General features: G+C 47.1%; 1 protein-coding gene and 1 pseudogene across 4 annotated transcripts in view; both read left to right on the top strand.

Annotated features, from left to right (window-relative positions):
• The window catches only part of LOC135516400 (neurexin-1-like), a 1013356-nt gene that overhangs the window by 679103 nt on the left and 312229 nt on the right, over positions 1-22024 (top strand). The gene's annotated exons all lie outside the window — the stretch shown is intronic.
• Positions 14482-14592, top strand: LOC135516627 (U2 spliceosomal RNA; annotated as a pseudogene).

Here is a 22024-nt window from a genome sequence, read left to right as displayed (position 1 = left end):
GTGCGCCGAATATAACAGGTGTAGACCTTACCTTGAAATGCTTACATTCAAGCCCTTAACCAACAATGCTGTTTGATAAATAGTGTTAAGAAAATATTCAATAAATCAACTAAAGTCATTTTTAAAAATAAAAAAATAAGTAACAAAATAACAATAACAATAACGAAGCTATATACAGGGGTACCAGTACCGAGTCAATGTGTGGGGGTACAGGTTATTCGAGGCAATTTCTACATATAGGTAGAGGTAAAGTGGCTATGCATAGATAATAAACAGCGAGTAGCAGCAGTGTAAAAAAAAACAAAGGAGAGAGGGGAGGGCAATTATAAATAGTCCTGGTGGCCATTTGATGAATTGTTCTGCAGCACTATGGCTTGGGACCGAGACTTGGCACTCCGGTACTGCTTGCCGTGCGGTAGCAGAGAGAACAGTCTATGACTTGGGTGACTGGAGTCTTTGACCATTTTTTGGTCCTTCCTCTGACACCAGCTAGTATATAGGTCCTGGAAGGCAGGAAGCTTGGCCCAAGTGATGTACTGGGCCATACGCACTACCCTCTGTAGTGGCTTACGGTTGGATGCTGAGCAGTGGCCATACCAGGTGGTGATGCAACCGGTCAGTATGCTCTCGATGGTGCACCTGTAGAACTTTTTGAGGATCTGGGGACCCATGCCAAATCTTTTCAGTCTCCTGAGGGGGAAAAGGCTGTGTCGTGCCCTCTTCATGACTGTCTTGGTGTGTTTGGACCATGATAGTTTGTTGGTGATGTGGACACAAAAGACACCATCAGTTCCTTTGTCTTGCTCACGTTTAAGGAGAGGTTGTTGTCTTGGCATAACACTGCCAGGTCTCTGACCTCCTCCCTATAGGCTGTCTCATCATTGTTGGTGATCAGGCCTACCACTGTTGTGTCGTCAGGAAATGTAATGATGGTGTTAGAGTTAAGCTTGGCCATGCAGACGTGGGTGAACAGGGAGTACAGGAGGGGACTAAGCACGTACCCCTGAGGGGCCCCCGTTTTGAGGATCAGCGTGGTAAATGTGCCTTTGCCTACCCTTACCACCTGGGTGCAGCCCGCCAGGAAGTCCAGAATCCAGGTGCAGAGGGAGGTATTTAGTCCCAGGGTATTTAGCTTCATGATGAGCTTTGTGGGCACTATGGTGTTGAACACTGAACTGTAGTCAATGAACAGCATTCTCACATAGGTGTTCCTTTTGTCCAGGTGGGAAAGCACAATGTGGAGTGCGTTTGAGATTGTGTCCTCTGTGGATCCCTTTAGCACCATGTCCTATGAGCAGAAGGTTTCTCTAAAGCTATCAACAGCAATAACATAATGCAACCACCAAGCACACATCCGTCACAACAGGACTCTTGATTAACCCTTGCTGTAGTAATGCCAGTCTAAAACAGAACCTCCACACACCATGTGGCAGGTTTTTGAGGAGCCGGGCAGGCTCGAGAGGCCTCTTACCGTGATTAAGCCGTCTGAGTGCTGTAACCCCACTCAGTTTAGCATATCTGAGGCGGTTGAGGCGGTTGACTCTGGGAGCGCTGCTGAAGGCCTTATCTTCTGTCTGTATTTACTCTGGTATCGTCGTCTCTTCCTGAAGGGACAGAGCCACTAACGACAGCTTATGTATGACACAAACAGTGGGGAGACGGGCAGTACAAGTTTCACTGGTGAAGTAGGTCATTTGTATAGGACATGTCTTACTACTGTTATCGTTTGGTACGTAATAGATACTGTTAAGCTACTACATATAGAATCACGATACATATAAAATCACTATACATATAGAATCACACTATATATAGAATCACTATACATATAGAATCACAATACATACAGAATCACAATACATACAGAATCACAATACATATAGAATCACTATACATATAGAATCACTATACATATAGAATCACAATACACATAGAATCACAATATATATAGAATCACTATACATATAGAATCACAATACATATAGAATCACAATATATATAGAATCACTATACATATAGAATCACTATACATATAGAATCACAATACATAGATAATCACAATACATAGATAATCACAATACATATAGAATCACAATACACATATAATCACTGTACATATAGAATCACAATACATATGGAAAACTATACATATAGAATCACTATACATGTAGAATCACTATACATGTAGAATCACTATACATATAGAATTACTATACGTACAGAATCACAATATGTATAGAGTCACTGTACGTATAGAATCACTATACACATGGAAAACTATACATATAGAATAACAATACATATAGAATCACTATAAATATGGAATCACAATACATATAGAATCACTATAGATATGGAATCACAATACATATAGAATCACTATAGATATGGAATCACAATACATATAGAATCACCATAGATATGGAATCACAATACATATAAAATCACAATACATACAGAATCACTGTACATATAGAATCATAAGATTTACATGACATATTGTATCGTCACGTAAGTATCATTATAATATTGTATCTTGAGACACTTCCCAGCTCGAGTGGAATAATGTTTCCAAATGGCATTGAGATGCTTGTATTTATGTTCATTTGTCTATACATGTGGCACTCGAGTGTCTCCATGTGTCTCTCTACACCCTGAGTGTGTTAAGTACTCCTCCAAAGTGATTGAGTATTAGCCGGTGTTGTTGGGTGAGCCACTCTGAGTACCAGACAGACAGACAGACAGAGGCCACTGTTTGTCCTGTTATCCTGCCTGATTAACGACTGCCACCGCCCACCACGACACCACTATTGTGATAGATGCCGAATGGAAGGCGTCTGTTTGCAAGGCCCCCACCGCTAACCGCCTGCCGCCCGATACCCCACTCTCAGCCTATCTATATGTAAAGCAATTCATTATTGCCATTGTGATTTCTCCTACACTGCTAATTGACCAACCGACTGTGTTTGTCATTTCAAACCGCTGTCTCTCCTCACTCTGGTATTACCCAGAAGCACTCAGTCTGCGGTTGGCTTGCTGGCTTGGCACTGGCTCTTCTTTTCCTCCCACGTATGGTATATATTTAATGCATGTTGACGGTTCTCATTTCACACTGGGCGTCCCTTGGGGCTGGTAAAACATAGCCCCAGCGCTCGCAGGCCAACCAAAACCTATTTCACAACGTCGTTATGTCACAGCAAACAGCGCGTTCTGCAGTCTTACAGAGGAGCCTCGCGAAATCACTGGGCTTTTCGGATTACACTGTCTCATGAATGTCTTTGTTGTTCAGTTGTTATATCACTAAGGCTCTTTTGAAGGATGCTGCAGTATACTTACAGTATATGAACACCAGATCTTTTTTTTAATGCAAGGTTTTCATGAGTTTTGGTCATACCGCCTCACTGAGTCAGTTCTGAGTCAGTTCTGAGTCAATTGTTATTTTTGCAAACCAACGAACAAGAAGATCTCATGAAATAGTAGCACTTCTTTGTCTATGGGACACGACATTGTAATTTATAAATATATATATATATCACAGTCTACATTATGGTTCACACACGGTAATGTAATGAGTAATGGCTGTGAGCTGTAATCCACTGGTGGAAAAAGTACCCAATTGTTATACTTGAGTAGAAGTAAAGATACCTTAATAGAAAATGACTCAAGTAAAAGTGAAAGTCACCCTGTAAAATACTGCGTGAGTTTAAGTCTAAAAGTATTTGGTTTAAAATATACTTAAGTATCAAAAGTAAATGTAATTCATAAAATAAACTTAAGTATCAAAAGTCAAAGTAAAAGTGTAAATCACGTAAAAGTTCTTATATTAAGCAAACCAGACAGCATTATTTAGTAATATATTTTTGACAGATAGCCAGCGGCATGCGCCAACACTCAGACATCCTTTACAAACGCAGCCTGTGTTTATTGAGCCCACCAGATCAGAGGCAATAGAGATGACCAGGGATGCTCTTTTGACAAGTGTGTGAATTAGACCATTTTATTGTCCTGCTAAGCATTTCAAATGTAATGAGTAATCAAATGGCTATCCCAGGCTATTTGCATTGCCCCCCCCCCCACCCCCCACCCCTCTTCTATGCTGCTGCTACTCTCTGTTATTATCTATGTATAGCCACTTTAATAACTCTACTTACATGTACATATTACCTCAATTACCTGGACTAACCTGTGCCCCCACACATTGTACCGGTACCCGACTGTATATTGCCTCGCTATTGTTAATTTAACGCGGCTCTTGAATTGTTTGTTACTTTTATTTCATACTTTTTTTTAGGTAATTTTCTTAAAACTGCATTGTTGGTTAAGTAAGAATTTCACTGTTAGGTGAGTACAACACCTGTTGTATTTGGCATTTAATTTGACTTTAGTACTTTTGGTTGTCAGGGAAAATGTATGGAGTAAAAAGTACGTAATTTTCTTTAGGAACGTAGTGAAGTAAAAAATAAATGTTATCAAAAATATAAGTAGTAAAGTAAAGTACTGATACCCAAATAGACGACTAAAGTAGTACTTTCAAGTATTTTTACTGTAAGTACTTTACACCACGGCTGTAATCATCCAGCATATAGATGGACCAATGATGTTCCTCAAAGCTCGTTTAAGTTTGGGTTCATCACTTATAACAAACCAATGACACTACTGTAGCTTTGTTGATATGTCTAAGCTCATACTTCCTCATCAGTCAACACACACACACACACACACACATACACACACACACACACACACACACACACACACACACACACACACACACACACACACACACACACACACACACACACACACACACACACACACACACACACACACACACACACACTACTTACACCTAACCTATCTCTTTGGAAGGCAACAGACAAGGCAGGGGGGACTATTTTCCCTGCGTTGTAATCCATACCTTCACACGTTGCTGCATTGTATGTGTGTGTCACAATATAAACATAAACTCACCGGACATGAAAATGTTCATGAAAAGGTTTCGCTCCTACCGAAGGTGAGTCACGTGGCTGTGGCTTGCTATATAAAGCATGCGGACAGGCATCAAGGCATTAAGTTACTGATCAACTGAACGTTAGAATGGGCAAAACCAGTGACCTAAGTGACTGAGTGTGGTATAATCATCGGTGCCAAGCACACCGGATCCAGTATCTCAGAGTCGCCCTCCTGGGCTTTTCACACACGACAGTGTCCAGAGTGTACTGAGAATGGTGCAACAAACAAATAACATCCAGTCAGCGGCAGTCCTGTTGGTGAAAACAGATTGTTGATGACAGAGGTCGACGGAGAAGTGCAAGAATCGTGCAAGCTAACAGGCGGGCCACAAACAGACAAATAATGGAGCAGTACAACAGTGGTGTGCAGAACAACATCTCGGAACGCACAACTTGTCGATCCTTCTCGTGGATGGGCTGTTGCAGCAGAAGACCACACCGGGTTCCACTCCTATCAGCTAAAAACAAGAAGAAGTGGCTCCAGTGGGCACACAATCACCAACACCGGACAATGGAGGAGTGGAAAAACATTGTCTGGAACATGACAGTGAGTACTACTTTTTTTCAGTTTACTTGAATGGCCTGGTCAGTCCCCAGACCTCAACCTAATAGAGCTTTTTTGGGGGGATGAGATAGAACAGCATGAAGGTTTGTATTTTTAAATTTAACTAGGCAAGTCAATTAAGAAGAAATGTGTATTTACAATGACGGCCTACTGGGGAGCAGTGTGTTAACTGCCTTGTTCAGGGGCAGAACAACAGATTTTTACCTTGTCAGCTCGGGGATTCGATCCAGCAGCCTTTCGGGTTACTGGCCCAACAATCTAAACACTAGGCTACCTGCCGCCCCAAAATGCAGCAACTGCATGATGCCATCACATCAGCATGGACCAACATCCCTGTGCCCCAAAGAATTCAGGCTGTTTTGGAGGCAAATGGGTGGTCCGACCCGGTACTAGATGGGTGTACATAATAAAGTGTCCTGTGAGCATAGAATGTAGATCCGTCCTCTTCTGCCAAGGATTTTGCCTTCCCTGTGACTTGAGTGGAGGTTCAGAAGCATCACTATCTCCATCATAGTGAGTTACCAAGGGAACTGGGTGAGCCATTTGAAATGAAAGGTGCACATATGAACGGAAATGGGGGTGACGTATAGCCTCACACAATCACCAGATGCACGTTCTAGACAAGCCTGTAATTATACGTTCACAGGGTAAACACGTTTTAGTTCCATTGTCCCTGTTAGCTGGGCGTGTGAGCGTGTGAGCGTGTCTGTGCGTGCGTGCCAGTGTAGGTGTTTGGATCTGAGATGTGGCAATGCAGCAGCCTCTCATTCAGTCAGAGTGCTACATCTCCTTCATTCCTTTAGTCCTTCAGGCCAATCACTAGAAGAAAAGCAGAGGAGAGCTTGCTAGCAATTCAAACGCCCACGTCTTTCTTTCCCCATTTAGCTCAAGGCTGTTCATCCTTACATCCAATATGAAAATAGGCCTTTTTAACATCTCTGAGAGTTTACCTTGAAAATGCGTCATCTTTATTATAGGGAGAGCGAGATGGTCAAATATGGTCATACAACAGCCTTGAACAATAAGATAGTTGTTCCCCGCCCCACTTATTTCTGCTGGTGTGATCTCTGTTGTTGTGTATCGCCGTGAGGATGGAGAGGTCTCACACCTTTTCTCCCTGTGGGCACGTCATCCCCATGGCAACCCTCCTTCAGGTGCCCTTGAATTAAGTACTGAGGAGCTGAGCCCCCCCCCCAACCCCTATACACACACAGACACAAACACACACACACCCCTGAGACTGCCCCCACCCCTCCGGCGCTGACTTTGTCTACATGGCTTTCCTCTAGACGTATCTCTTCCCTCTCCATCTCTCTCAGCCGCTTTCTCTGTCGTACAACTGGACATACACGTGGAATAAGTATAATCTTGACATCTCTATTCATCTTCCCTTCTTCACCTCTCTCTCTTGCTCCTCCCTTTGTTCCATTCTCTGCCTCTCCCTTTCGCTCCTCATTCCGTCTGTCTATTTATCCCTCGCTCCCTTCCATCCCTCCCTTTCGTTCCTGCTCAATACAATAGCCTCCTTTGTGCAGTGTTTGAGTGAAGAGGATACCTGGGGCAGTGCCTGCTGTTTGACTACAGTGTTAGCATTAGCAGCACTGTTTGCTTATGGGCGAGCCACATACATGCTGATGACCCAGCAACACTTCCAGGCAGGCAGCACTGTGGCTACACCAGCTCCAGCTCTGTGCAGTCGTCCTGGGGGAGAACTCTGGGCCACGGCCCCTACGGCTGGCCCTGTTGTCACGGCTTCTGGCGATATTGAGAAGGAGAGGCATTTGATAATCACCACGGTGGGAGGTCAGGTGGAGGGGACAGCGAGCTCAGCCCGTAGGTACAGAGGCATGGCCCTCCCTTTCAGACAGCAGACATTAGTATTCTTCATTCTATTCTCCCCATCGCTCTGCAGGGCTGAGGCATACACACAGAGACAATCAGACACACACACCGGCGGAGGAGGAGGAGAAAGGACACCTATGATACCCTGGCCGTTGTAGATAAGGCTTGTTGGTTTGACATTTGCAATCTTCTTTTTTCTCTCTCCACCTTCCCGATTGTGTGTCTGTGAAAGAGGCCAACACAAGCGGGTCAAACTGAACCGTTTCAAAGGCTGACAAGCACTGTATTGTGACCAGGCGTGTGTCATCAACTCAGAGCAATTCAACGAGATTGGCGTGTTACGTACAATATCTTTTGAATGTAGTACAACATGTTATCTGCATCGGTTCCCAACCCAAACCCTTCCATTTGGCTAGAGCCCTTTCCCCCAAGTGGACCTTTGTGAGTGTGTTATTAGGCAGTGTGTGTTCAAGCAGCACTTGATGAGTACACCTATTGTACACCAGGGGATGTGTGCTACCTCAAGCCCTCTCAAAACAGATGGTCCTCCGGAGCACCCTCACTATCCACGCAGTCAACACTCGCTCGCCCGGGACACACAAGCATGCTGTATAGTATAATGGTGTGCAGTAGATATTCAATACACAGCCTTCAGAAAGTATACACACCCCTTGGCTTTTTTGATAATGTTTTTATTTATTATTATGAACCCAACCAGCCTCTTCAGAGGACAAATATCGTTTTGTTTTCTTTCGGCTTTTCTGCTACATATACATACATTTGACATGTATATGTACTTTAACATACAGCAATCACATAACAATAATACCAGACACCCCTTGACTTTGTCCACATTTCAGTTACTCCAAAATACTAACAAATGACAGTGAAAAGAAGGAAGCTTGTACAGAATAAATATATTCAAAAAAATATATCCTGTTTGCAATAAGGCACTAAAGTAATACTGAGGGGAAATGTCCTGAATACAGTGTTATGTTTGGAGAAAATCCTACACAAAATGTCACTGAGTACCACTCTTCATCTTTTCAAGCATGCTGGTGGCCGCATCAGGTTATGGGTATGCTTGGGAGATTTTTAGGATAAAATGAAATGGAATAGAGCTAAGCACAGTCAAAGCCCTAGAGGAAAACTTGGTTCAGTCTGCTTTCCAACAGACACTGGGAAACAAATTCACCTTTCAGCAGGACAATAACCTAAAACACAAGGCCAAATATACGCTGGAGTTGCTCACCAAGATAACATTGAAGGTTCCTGAGTGGCCTAGTTACAGTTTTGACTTAAATCGTCTTGAAAATCTATGGCAAGACTTGAAAATGGCAACCAACTAGACAGAGCTTGAAGAATTGTTAGAAGAATATTGGGCAAATATTGTACGATCCAGGTTGGCCAGGCTCTTAGAGACTTACCCAGAAAGACTGACAGCTGTCATCAAGGTGATTCTAACATGTATTGACTCAGGGGGTTGAATACGTATCTGATCAAGATATATGAGTGTTTTATTTTCCATTAATTAAAATAAAATAAAACATCTTCCACTTCGACAGAGTATTTTGTGTAGATCATTGACAAAAAAATGCAAATACAATTAATTCCATTTTAATCCCACTTTGTAACACAACAAGATGTGGACAAAGTCACGGGTGTGATTACTTACTGAAGGCGCTGTCGTGTCTGTACTGTGCCTCCATGCCGTGTGTGTGTGTGCGTGAGTGAGTGTATGTGTGTATCTCATAGGGATTGTGTTTTCCAGAGATGTCAGCTTTAGGCCTCTGTGTTTGAGTTGCTGTGTTTGAGTTGGTCCGTGTTCACTATGCTTCTAGCTGTGGTTCGCTGCTGCATTACGGAAGGCTATTTTGTAGGTAAGGTCAGGTACCCAGCAGGACCACAGACAGGCGCTGCATGAGCGTAGGTAGCAGCACCCACTCGTAGCACACGCTCCAGCACGTATATCTCACTGGTTACCCCCAAAGCCAATTCCTCCTTTGGTCGTCTTTCCTTCCAGTTCTCTGCTGCCCATGACTGGAACGAATTGCAAAAATCTCTGAAGCTGGAGACTCACATCTCCCTCACTAGCTTTAAGCACCAGCTGTCAGAGCATCTTACAGATCACTGCCCCTGTACATAGCCCATCTGTAAACAGCCCATCTATGTACCTCCCTCATCCCCATACTGGTATTTATTTATTCATTCTGCTCCTTTGCACCCCAGTATCTTTACCTGCACATTAATCTTCTGCCGATCTACCATTCCACTGTTTAATTGTTATATTGTAATTACATCGCCAACATGGCCTATTTACTTCCTTAACGAACCTCATTTGCACTCACTGTATATATACTTTTTGTTTTCTTTTGTTCTACTGTATTATTGACTGTATGTTTTGTTTATTCCATGTGTAACTCTGTTGTTGTATGTGTCGAACTGCTACGCTTTATCTTGGCCAGGTCGCAGTTGCAAATGAGAACTTGTTCTCAACTTTCCTACCTGGTTAAATAAATGTGAAATAAATAAAATAAATAAAAATAAATGCAACCTGGAATGACAGTAACATCAGCATCATCTTCCTAACGGGAATATCTGCTGATTGGTTCCACGAGCCTCGTTATGAGACCATATGAACGTCTGTGGTGGCTGACATTCATCAGCAACCCAAGCAGCTCTTTCTACCCCGTAGCCATCTACCTAGCCAGCTCCTCTGTTTCAATTGATTTCCCCTGTCTTTCTTTCTTTCACATTAGGCCTGACAGGAAATAAGGTGTCATACCTCCCCACTGGGACCAGAGATTTCTGCTGCCAGGTGTCCCCATTCATAGCTTTTCTATTAAAACCAGGGAGTGAGTGAAAGAGGCAGAGGCAGAGAGAAAGCACTTTGCCCAGCGGAGGTGCTGTGTAGAGGTGCTAAGGATCCTCTCAGAGAAAGTTTTGATCAATGCTCTGTCCAACCAGTCCCACCGCCGCCACCGCCGTTCACTGGCTGCTCATCATGTCCCGCTGCGGCGCCACAGAATGGAAATAACTTTCAGATTGTTATTCTTTGCAAATGGTACATCAGTCTTTGGGTGATTTGGTGGTTCCCCAACTGGTACATCAGTCTTTGGGTGATTTGGTGGTTCCCCAACTGGTACATCAGTCTTTGGGTGATTTGGTGGTTCCCCAACTGGTACATCAGTCTTTGGGTGATTTGGTGGTTCCCCAACTGGTACATCAGTCTTTGGGTGATTTGGTGGTTCCCCAACTGGTACATCAGTCTTTGGGGGATTTGGTGGTTCCCCAACTGGTACATCAGTCTTTGGGTGATTTGGTGGTTCCCCAACTGGTACATCAGTCTTTGGGTGATTTGGTGGTTCCCCAACTGGTACATCAGTCTTTGGGGGATTTGGTGGTTCCCCAACTGGTACATCAGGATTTGGTGGTTCCCCAACTGGTACATCAGTCTTTGGGTGATTTGGTGGTTCCCCAACTGCCAGCCTCCTCGTTTTCTCATTTCAGACGGAAGGAAAAGGTGATTTTGACACACGCACTACATGCAAATGTACATATACAATGTTTTCTATGACAGTTGACCATGATGACAAATATATTAGTCTTCTATGACAGTTGACCATGATGACAAATAGAATAGTTTTCTATGACAGTTGACCATGATGACAAATAGAATGGTATTCTATGACAGTTGGCCATGATGACAAATAGAATGGTCTTCTATGACAGTTGACCATAATGACAAATAGAATAGTCTTCTATGACAGTTTACCATGATGACAAATAGAATGGTCTTCTATGACAGTTGACCATAACAACAAATAGAATAGTCTTCTATGACAGTTGACCATGATGACAAATAGAATGGTCTTCTATGACAGTTGACCATGATGACAAATAGAATGGTCTTCTATGACAGTTGACCATGATGACAAAAATAATGGTCTTCTATGACAGTTGACCATGATGACAAATAGAATGGTCTTCTATGACAGTTGACCATAATGACAAATAGAATTGTCTTTTATGTAATGGTGGATGGATTCAATGTTACATATTACACCATGTGCATTATTCATATAGTGACCGTAATGGTACCACGCTTCCTCCATAAAGCACCATGGAGAAGGGATGGCTGTGTCAAAATGGCTGCCCTCCTAGAAAGTGTCTTCTCCGTAGATTCCCCAATGGCGAACTGCCCACGTAGTCACCATGCATGTCTTTCTGTGGGGACTCATTTTAAGTGGTGGAGGTGGAGGACATGGTGGCCTTGTAGTGTGAGGTCCTCCTCTCATCCCGTTCCCAGCAGTCCCGGTGAGGAACTTGAATGCAGCACCGCCAAGTGCAGGGAGGTGGCAGAGCGAGAGAAGAGCGAGCATAGCGCTGCCTCTCTACTGTAGCGCGCCGGCCCGGGTGCTTCGGCACTGAAAAGCGATGGCCGGATCTTCAGAGGGCGCAGTGATGTAATGAGCATCCGGCTAGATATTAAAGCTGCCGCGGCTCGGGCCTAGCTCTGAGGATTTGTGTCTCTGCTGGACCCCTCTCCATTAATAAACAAAGTGGCTTGTATTATGTATGGCTGCTGCTTTGAAAAAGGTCCCCCCCTTTCCCTAAGGCTGTAGGGTTTAGGAGCTGGCGCTTCATGAGCTACTGCTACTGTTCTTACTTCCCTATTTTCTTTCGTTCCTCCTCTTTCTATCCTCTCGGTCCTTTAGATCACAGTTTGTTTCTCGTTTTTTTAAGATTTTCTGGTGATAAAAAAAAAGTTAAAGTCCCTGTTGTTGTTGTGTTGTTGATTCATTGTTTGGCTTAGCTGTGGTTATATTTATCAACTTCCCACAGGGGAGTAGCTTTTTAGGAATCCACCCGACGAGTTCCCAGGCAAAACAAGCTCAGACAGACAGGAAATCGGTCCAAAATGTCACTGTTCAGGTGATGAGTCGGACTTTGAGGTGCTGTTTTTTGAACTCTGGATAATGTGATTGGTTATTCCTATGGGGATGGACTGACACATTCCAAAGCAGAAAAAGAACGAGGGAGAGAGTGCCTGACGAAAGAAAGAGTTGTACGAAATACTAATGGCGAGATGCTGCTGCATGATGTGTCTTTTATTCTGGTGTCCAAATACGTAATCAGTGGGTTTTATCTCATCTTAACTCTATGACAAAGTACACATAAAGATAGTCATTTTTAATTGGTCTTACTAGTAGTAGTGTCAGCTGTTGTACAGTAATAATGAGTGATAGTCAATATAGACGCGGTAGTCGATATAGAGTATTTGCTGGTGAAGCTTGGTAAGAAATGATTGTTAGCTTGCTTGGTTCATTAGCCCTCCTGCTCTGCCAGGCAGCAGTGTTTCTGGGCAAGGCTTTGTTGTCTCTCCTAACAGGTGTTGTGTTACCTGAGTGATGCTCCTCCTCCTTCTCTGTCCTGTCCCTCTTCAATGCTCTAATCACCATCTGGGTCGTTAAAGGAAAACGCCACGCAAAAACTATCTTTTATTCTTTCTTTTTTCTCATTTGTCTAGAGTCCCAAAATGTTGTGCATGTCAGCAATCGAGTTTAGAAGTGATTGGAAAACACGTCACCGTGACGACGTGACCAGGTGACACTTTGCTTGTTGAAAAGTTGCCTGGTGACATGTGAAACATTGGGGCTTGTTGTTTAACTACTCCCATACTCAGACACTATTTCTCATCATCCCACAATTCATTGGGAAATTACCATTACCATGTATTTTCGATGTTGCAATATTATTAAGTTACGCTAGATTTCACTGACTGTGTGCACAAGGGATGGAATGGGATGCCGATAGCGATTTCCACCTGGGTTAGTTCCTCCAGGCTATTAGGAATGTACATCTCGATGGCGCTGGATAGGATATTGGAATTTTGATCTTATTCTTTACGTGAATCAGGGTTCTCAGTTCAATTATATTACTGTATGTATGTGGTATAGGTACAGTATGTTGTCTATATGGTGCATAGGGCTACTGATGTTGGTGTGCCACAACTCGCCAACATTTCCCTTCTGCAGTTGTCTGTGAAACAGAGAGATATGTTACCTAGAAAATGGAGCCATCTAACAAGTAGACAGACTATATCCCCTGCTGCCTCGCCCACGCAAAGTCACACACACACACACACACACACACACACACACACACACACACACGCGCGCAAGTCTATGAGACACACGCACACACAAACACAAACACATATCGTAGCCGAACAGGGGATGTGGAAAGAAAACCATCAGAAGTTGGCTCCTTCGTCTGAGACATCTGTGTCAGGGCTCTGATGACTGACAGACACTCTCTGAATCCATCACACTGAAAACCCTCCCCATTCGCTGCTGCCCCCTGCCACTAACATGCCAGCAAGTCATCATCTGCTCAGAACAGCACACTGGGCTTAAATCAGAGGGAGGAGGGGACAAAGAGGAGGAGGAGAAGGGGGGGGGCAGATTAATTGAGGCAGCAGAGGAAGGAGAGAGACATGCACAGTAGGAAGTGGGGAAGGAGGGAGGAAGAGAGGAAGAGAGGGAAAGGGATGCAGAGAGAAAGATGAAATCGGCAGTACAGTGCGTTTGAGGCCCGTCTAGCTCATCCTCTAACACAGTGTTTCCCAAACTCGGCCCCGGGGCCCCCGTTTTGGTTCAAATAATCAAAGGTTGGTGATGAGTTGGTTTAATGAATCAGTTGTGTCGTGCTAGGGAAAGACCAAAACGTGTACCGGGTGGGGGGCTTGGGATTGAGTTTGGGAAACCCTGATCTATGACCCACTCCCTAGGATCCATAGGACCCTGCTCTGAGCGCTGAAGCCCCACTTGGACCCACTGTTCTAGGCCACAATGCCTCAGCCTCTTCCTTCAGAGCTCCACTCCACCGCGTCATCTGTGAGGAGTGCTTGGATTTCCTCCATTTCTGAAAGGTGCTAGTCTAAAGCCCTAGCTATGGAAATGGTATTCTCTCATGGAGCACACCTAAATAATGCAGAAATAGTTGACCATAAAGCCATCTTGGAGATATCTCCATCTCAATTTGAAAATGTAGCATTAGATCGCTGCTCTGCCTTTTGGCTAAGATCGTGTGTCGTATCTTCTTATCAGTTTAATATCTGATACCTATCGGTGGACTACATATTAAATGCTCCTGAGTGGCGCAGTTGTCTAAGGGGCTGCATCTCAGTGCAAGAGGTGTCACTACAGGCCCTGGTTTGATTCCAGGCTGTATCACAACAGGCCGTGATCAGGAGTCACATAGGGTGGCCCACAATTAGCTCAGTGTCGTCTGCGTTAGGGTTTGGCCGGGGTAGGCCGTAATTGTAAATAAGAATTTGTCCTTTACTGGCTTGTCTAGTTAAATAATGGTTCAATATTTTTTTCAAAGCGTACACTGACTGCTAACACACACTGACCGTTAACACAGCCGTGGGTGTGGACCGTGTATCGACATGTGATGCTAAGGCTTTTAACACAACCAGATATACAATATACCTGTGCTCATAGGATTACAATAGAGAAGTAGTGTGGCACGAGCGGGTCAATATGCACTCGTGATAGCGATGACTTGGGAGGCTATAAAATAGATTGGCACTGTATGATGATGCTAAGGGAAAGGGGGACACCTAGTCAGTTGTACAACTGAATGCCTTCAACTGAAATGTGTCTTCCGCATTTAACCCAACCCCTCTGAATCAGAGAGGTGCGCGGGGCTGCCTTAAATCGGCATCCATGTCATCAGCGCCTGGGGAACAGTGGGTTAGCTCGGGGATTCGATTCAGCAACCTTTCGGTTACTGGCCCAACACTCCAACCCGCCAGGCTACCTGCCGCTAAGGCACCAGGGGGGGAAGGGGATCCTATTGGGCATAGTACAATGGTGCCCTGGCGTCTTCCTTACGAAAGGAGACGTGTCTTTAATCTGTCTGGGACGATAACCGTTACGTCTGCTTGATCTAAGCGGAGGGAGACGGAGAAGAAAAGGCTTATCAAATGGCCTGTATGTAAAGCAAATCGCTCCGTCTTCCCTCTCCAAAGCTTACGCCCTCATCCTCCTACTCTTCCTCCTCTGTGCTACTACTGTGCTCTTATTCGGTGGAAGAGAATTGACAGCCAATGGGCAAAGTCTGTTGGCGGAATAAGCGGCTCAGAGTGGCAGTAAATCAGGAAGCAGACATTTGAGGCTCACAGTATCCTCCTAGCTGGCTTCACTGATCATTAGGATGCAAATGAACAAACTTGACTTGTTAATGCTTGTTTATGCTCGAGGTCTAAATACCTATTTTCTCTCCCTTCTTTGACTATTCTCTCTCTCCCTCGATCCCCCCATTGCCCAAATTGAAACGGGCATCTAACATTTTCTCTAAATACTGGGAAATTCACATTTAATGTGATTCAGTAATTTGAGCCTTTCTAAGCATTTTTCTATTAAACTTGTATGTGGTGTCTTAAAAAAGCTTGGGGCCGCCCACAGTAGCACAGCACATTGCTGTTGTATATTCATCGAGCTGTGGTGACGAATGGCCAACACAGTGAACTCTGATGATCCTGCTGTCTAGATGTGATGATGTTATCTCCACCTTATCCAGTATTGGCACCTAGAACAATGGGGATCAATAGTCTCTTGTTCTTTGGCGATACGATTGATGCAGTACTTCGCAATTGTCTTTTAACATGCATATCTTATTGGAGCAAGATGTACTCTGGGAAAGGTAAGGAGGTCTGAGGAATAAGTAAACCCGAGGTCCTTCAGAATGGCTTAGCCCCTTTACGTTTCTAGCTCAGGTGAGATGGATTGCTAGCGACTAGCGTAACAGCTAATTACTACCCAAACAAACAGCTTCCATCTGGGCTTGATTTCTCAGGCGCTGTCAGCCGACGTCTACCCCTCTGTCTGGCTCCTTGAAACATGGCCCCGTCTGGGGGACGATGACACTCAGCAGCCATGATTTATTGCCCGTTTTAGCCCTTATCGGTGCTTCCTGCAGCACTTTACCTCGTCTTCCTCTCGATTAACATCTCCCCCGTGTTGTGGAGCTCGGTTTTCACCACCCATTCTTCTTGTAGAGTGGGGTTGGTGAAGAGAGGAGCGTGAGAGCGAGCGAGCAAGGGAGTTGATCGTTTGGGTGATTTGTGGCCCCTCTTGGGAACCATGGTTTCCATTGGGGGGGTCATCAGCTCCCCATCTCAACCCCCCCATCCCCTGTGGAGGAAATGCGTTCCTTATCTGTCAGTCATCCGTCTTGCTGTGTCAGTTTCTCCCCCACCCTCACTGTAGTATCTCAGGCAGGGAAATTCCCAGTCCGCCAGCTATCTATAATACTACACTCACAGGTGTAGAGATTATGGTGCACAGGCAACACTTAAGGGATTAAAGGGTACTACTGCAGTACTACAGTTTAGCCAGTTATGATTGGCTCTCAGTCTTATAAGTGTCAAGAGTCAATCCTATCCATGTTGTTGTAAGGCCACTGTTGTGCAACTGCAGAGCTCATAATTGAATTTCCGTTGCTGAACAAAATAAGGAACTCTTGAAAACAAGTGACTCCTCTTATGAAAAGTCTATAACTGTATAACTGTACTCATCCAATTTGGTGATACAAACCTTGCAATCAAAACTTTTGTTTCAGGCTACTGTGAGCTGATTGGCCCCTTGAAACCAGAATAATTTAGCGTGACTATACTGATCGAATCAGAGAATGGCTTCTGACTGTATTGGCATGAACATATGTAGCCATTTTTAGCTCCGGTTATAGGTAAAATTGATTTAAAAATGAATTGACAATAGACTGCACTGCTGAGTACTCAGACAAGCTGAAAAGCATAGATCAGACTCCAAACGCATCCTGCTCAGTGATTGGCTCCATTTTAACAATCATAAGAGACATAAGTGCCACACAACCCCGGTATTCACGTGCACTTTTCAAATGACTTCCTAAGTGCAATTTGGTTTGAGCTGCGTTCCCTTCCTGCCAAACCCATTTCCCATGTTAAATGTTGAAAAATTGCATGCGTTTATCCCATTTGAAAATTATACACCTGCCCCAAATGAAAGGACTAGAGTTTATCAGAATTTCCCACCAGTCACATTAATTACATGGTGTCATTTTACTCCCTACCGTTGGTTATGCTCTGTCAAAGCTCAGCGCCAATTATAATTACACTCTGGCATGCTGGGAATTAGCACTGTCCACAAGCGGTCGTCTGGACGAACATCTGCAGTGGTGATGCGGACATAGAAGTGCTTCCTCCGCTTCTAATTGAAGTTCCAGGTCACATAACTAATGTATAGCTAATGTACAGTATGTATCTTCATGTGTACATTAGCATGTTCATTAGATTTACTTTTAGCTTTCCCTGATAATGTTTGCATACTATGTGCTGGGAGTCTGTGGATTTGTGTTTGAGGGCCCCCGTGATTCTATGTGTCGCAGGAGGCCAGGTAGATGGAGAAGAGGAACGGAGGGGAGCGGAGAGATGCAGGGGCGAGAAGGCACTGTGATTTCTCTCTGTCTTCGCCACCGAGAGGTGACCTCTAACTCGGCGATATGAAGTGTCACGCAACATTACCTCTCCCTTCTCCCAGACGCAGATGTTTTATTTTTTTGCGCCACGCCGCGGAGGGAAAACAATTCCTTTTCCTCTTTGATTAATGTCTGATACGTGGGCTGCCGGGACACAGGCAGGGGAGGCTGTGGAGAAAAGAAAAAAAGGTTTCCTTTCTTATCTTCTCCCTCTCTCTTTGTCTTGTATGGTTCCCTGTATCAATTAGTCTTCGTGACTGGGTCTGCCCTACGTCTGTCCGGTGACTGGGTCTGCCCTACGTCTGTCCCGTGACTGGGTCTGCCCTACGTCTGTCCGGTGACTGGGTCTGCCCTACGTCTGTCCGGTGACTGGGTCTGCCCTACGTCTGTCCGGTGACTGGGTCTGCCCTACGTCTGTCCGGTGACTGGGTCTGCACTACGTCTGTCCGGTGACTGGGTCTGCCCTACGTCTGTCCGGTGACTGGGTCTGCCCTACGTCTGTCCGGTGACTGGGTCTGCCCTACATCTGTCCGGTGACTGGGTCTGCCCTACATCTGTCCGGTGACTGGGTCTGCCCTACGTCTGTCCGGTGACTGGGTCTGCCCTACGTCTGTCCGGTGACTGGGTCTGCCCTACGTCTGTCCGGTGACTGGGTCTGCCCTACATCTGTCCGGTGACTGGGTCTGCCCTACGTCTGTCCGGTGACTGGGTCTGCCCTACGTCTGTCCGGTGACTGGGTCTGCCCTACGTCTGTCCGCCCATCTGTCTGGTGAGTGGGTCTGCCCTACGTCTGTCCGGTGACTGGGTCTGCCCTACGTCTGTCCGGTGACTGGGTCTGCCCTACGTCTGTCCGCCCATCTGTCTGGTGACTGGGTCTGCCCTACGTCTGTTCGGTGACTGGGTCTGCCCTACGTCTGTCCGGTGACTGGGTCTGGCCTACGTCTGTCCGCCCGTCTGTCTGGTGACTGGGTCTGCCTTACGACTGTCTATCAGTCCATCCGGTGACTGGGTCTGCCCTACGACTGTCTATCAGTCCGTCCGGTGACTGGGTCTGCCCTACGACTGTCTATCAGTCCATCTGGTGACTGGGTCTACCCTACGACTGTCCGCCCATCTGTCCGGTGACTGGGTCTGCCCTACGACTGTCTATCAGTCCGTCCGGTGACTGGGTCTGCCCTATGTCTGTCTATCAGTCCGTCCGGTGACTGGGTCTGCCCTACGTCTGTCCCGTGACTGGGTCTGCCCTACGTCTGTCCGGTGACTGGGTCTGCCCTACGTCTGTCCGGTGACTGGGTCTGCCCTACGTCTGTCTAGTGACTGGGTCTGCCCTACGTCTGTCCGGTGACTGGGTCTGCCCTACGTCTGTCCGGTGACTGGGTCTGCCCTACGTCTGTCCGGTGACTGGGTCTGCCCTACGTCTGTCTATCAGTCCATCTGGTGACTGGGTCTACCCTACGACTGTCCGCCCATCTGTCCGGTGACTGGGTCTGCCCTACGACTGTCTATCAGTCCGTCCGGTGACTGGGTCTGCCCTACGTCTGTCTATCAGTCCGTCCGGTGACTGGGTCTGCCCTACGTCTGTCCCGTGACTGGGTCTGCCCTACGTCTGTCCGGTGACTGGGTCTGCCCTACGTCTGTCTATCAGTCCATCTGGTGACTGGGTCTACCCTACGACTGTCCGCCCATCTGTCCGGTGACTGGGTCTGCCCTACGTCTGTCTATCAGTCCATCTGGTGACTGGGTCTACCCTACGACTGTCCGCCCATCTGTCCGGTGACTGGGTCTGCCCTACGACTGTCTATCAGTCCGTCCGGTGACTGGGTCTGCCCTACGTCTGTCTATCAGTCCGTCCGGTGACTGGGTCTGCCCTACGTCTGTCCCGTGACTGGGTCTGCCCTACGTCTGTCCGGTGACTGGGTCTGCCCTACGTCTGTCCGGTGACTGGGTCTGCCCTACGTCTGTCCGGTGACTGGGTCTGCCCTACGTCTGTCCGGTGACTGGGTCTGCCCTACGTCTGTCCGGTGACTGGGTCTGCCCTACGTCTGTCCGGTGACTGGGTCTGCCCTACGTCTGTCCGGTGACTGGGTCTGCCCTACGTCTGTCCGGTGACTGGGTCTGCCCTACGTCTGTCCGGTGACTGGGTCTGCCCTACGTCTGTCCGCCCATCTGTCTGGTGAGTGGGTCTGCCCTACGTCTGTCCGGTGACTGGGTCTGCCCTACGTCTGTCCGGTGACTGGGTCTGCCCTACGTCTGTCCGCCCATCTGTCTGGTGACTGGGTCTGCCCTACGTCTGTTCGGTGACTGGGTCTGCCCTACGTCTGTCCGGTGACTGGGTCTGCCCTACGTCTGTCCGGTGACTGGGTCTGCCCTACGTCTGTCCGGTGACTGGGTCTGCCCTACGTCTGTCCGGTGACTGGGTCTGCCCTACGTCTGTCCGGTGACTGGGTCTGCCCTACGTCTGTCCGGTGACTGGGTCTGCCCTACGTCTGTCCGGTGACTGGGTCTGCCCTACGTCTGTCCGGTGACTGGGTCTGCCCTACGTCTGTCCGGTGACTGGGTCTGCCCTACGTCTGTCCGCCCATCTGTCTGGTGAGTGGGTCTGCCCTACGTCTGTCCGGTGACTGGGTCTGCCCTACGTCTGTCCGGTGACTGGGTCTGCCCTACGTCTGTCCGCCCATCTGTCTGGTGACTGGGTCTGCCCTACGTCTGTTCGGTGACTGGGTCTGCCCTACGTCTGTCCGGTGACTGGGTCTGCCCTACGTCTGTCCGCCCGTCTGTCTGGTGACTGGGTCTGCCTTACGACTGTCTATCAGTCCATCCGGTGACTGGGTCTGCCCTACGACTGTCTATCAGTCCGTCCGGTGACTGGGTCTGCCCTACGACTGTCTATCAGTCCATCTGGTGACTGGGTCTACCCTACGACTGTCCGCCCATCTGTCCGGTGACTGGGTCTGCCCTACGACTGTCAATCAGTCCGTCCGGTGACTGGGTCTGCCCTACGTCTGTCTATCAGTCCGTCCGGTGACTGGGTCTGCCCTACGACTGTCTATCAGTCCGTCCGGTGACTGGGTCTGCCCTACGACTGTCCGCCAATCTGTCCGGTGACTGGGTCTGCCCTACGACAGTCCATCCGTCTGTCCGGTGACTGGGTCTGCCCTACGGCTGTCCGCCCGTCTGTCTAGTGACTGGGTTTGCCCTACGACAGTCCATCCGTCTGTCCGGTGACTGGGTCAGCCCTACGACTGTCCACCCGTCTGTCTGGTGACTGGGTCTGCCCTACGACTGTCCGCCCGTCTGTCTGGTGACTGGGTCTGCCCTACGACTGTCCGCCCGTCTGTCTGGTGACTGGGTCTGCCCTACGACTGTCCATCCATCTGTCTGGTGACTGGGTCTGCCCTACGACTGTCCGCCCGTCTTTCCGGTGACTGTGTCTGCCCTACGACAGTCCATCCGTCTGTCCATTGGCTGGGTCTGCCCTACAACAGTCCATCCGTCTGTCCATTGGCTGGGTCTGCCCTACGACTGTCCATCCGTCAGTCCGATAGGGTGGTTAATTACCATGGTATGAGGCCCTGACTCCCACCTGTCCCAGTCCATCTCCCACCCAGCATGGGTGGTAATTACCTGTCAACCCCACACCATCAGATAACAACACTGACATTCCATTGGATAAAGTGTCTCACTCTTAACCTTCGACGCCGATTCATTATTTTTTTTTCACAGTGAGGAAGGAATAAGAATGTCAAATGTCATTGGCGGAGCTGGCTTTTAGGGGGTTTGGCATGTCGTGTGTGATCTTAATCACACTTGGGCCCTTTGTGATGTGGTGGTGGTCTGGCTGGGGTTTTATGGGGAGAAATGCCAGCGGTGACACTGTGACAGGCCGTCCCTGTGGAGGGAAGCTGCCAGAAGGATATCAACTCTGACATGTCAAAGGTACGGCGATGGGCTGACGACGACGCAGGCAGTGGTGTCATTGATTGCTCTGCCTAGCGGGCCTGTCAAGTGACCGGGTCCACGCTGTTACGTGGCCATGCTGTTAAACATTAGACACAAAGCCAACATTCTGGGGTCTGTG

The sequence above is a fragment of the Oncorhynchus masou genome, chromosome 27 (genome assembly GCF_036934945.1).
Source record: "Oncorhynchus masou masou isolate Uvic2021 chromosome 27, UVic_Omas_1.1, whole genome shotgun sequence".
Classification (NCBI taxonomy): Eukaryota; Metazoa; Chordata; class Actinopteri; order Salmoniformes; family Salmonidae; genus Oncorhynchus; species Oncorhynchus masou.
Note: the sequence above shows the minus strand (reverse complement) of the source record. Positions and strands in the feature narration are given on the sequence as shown.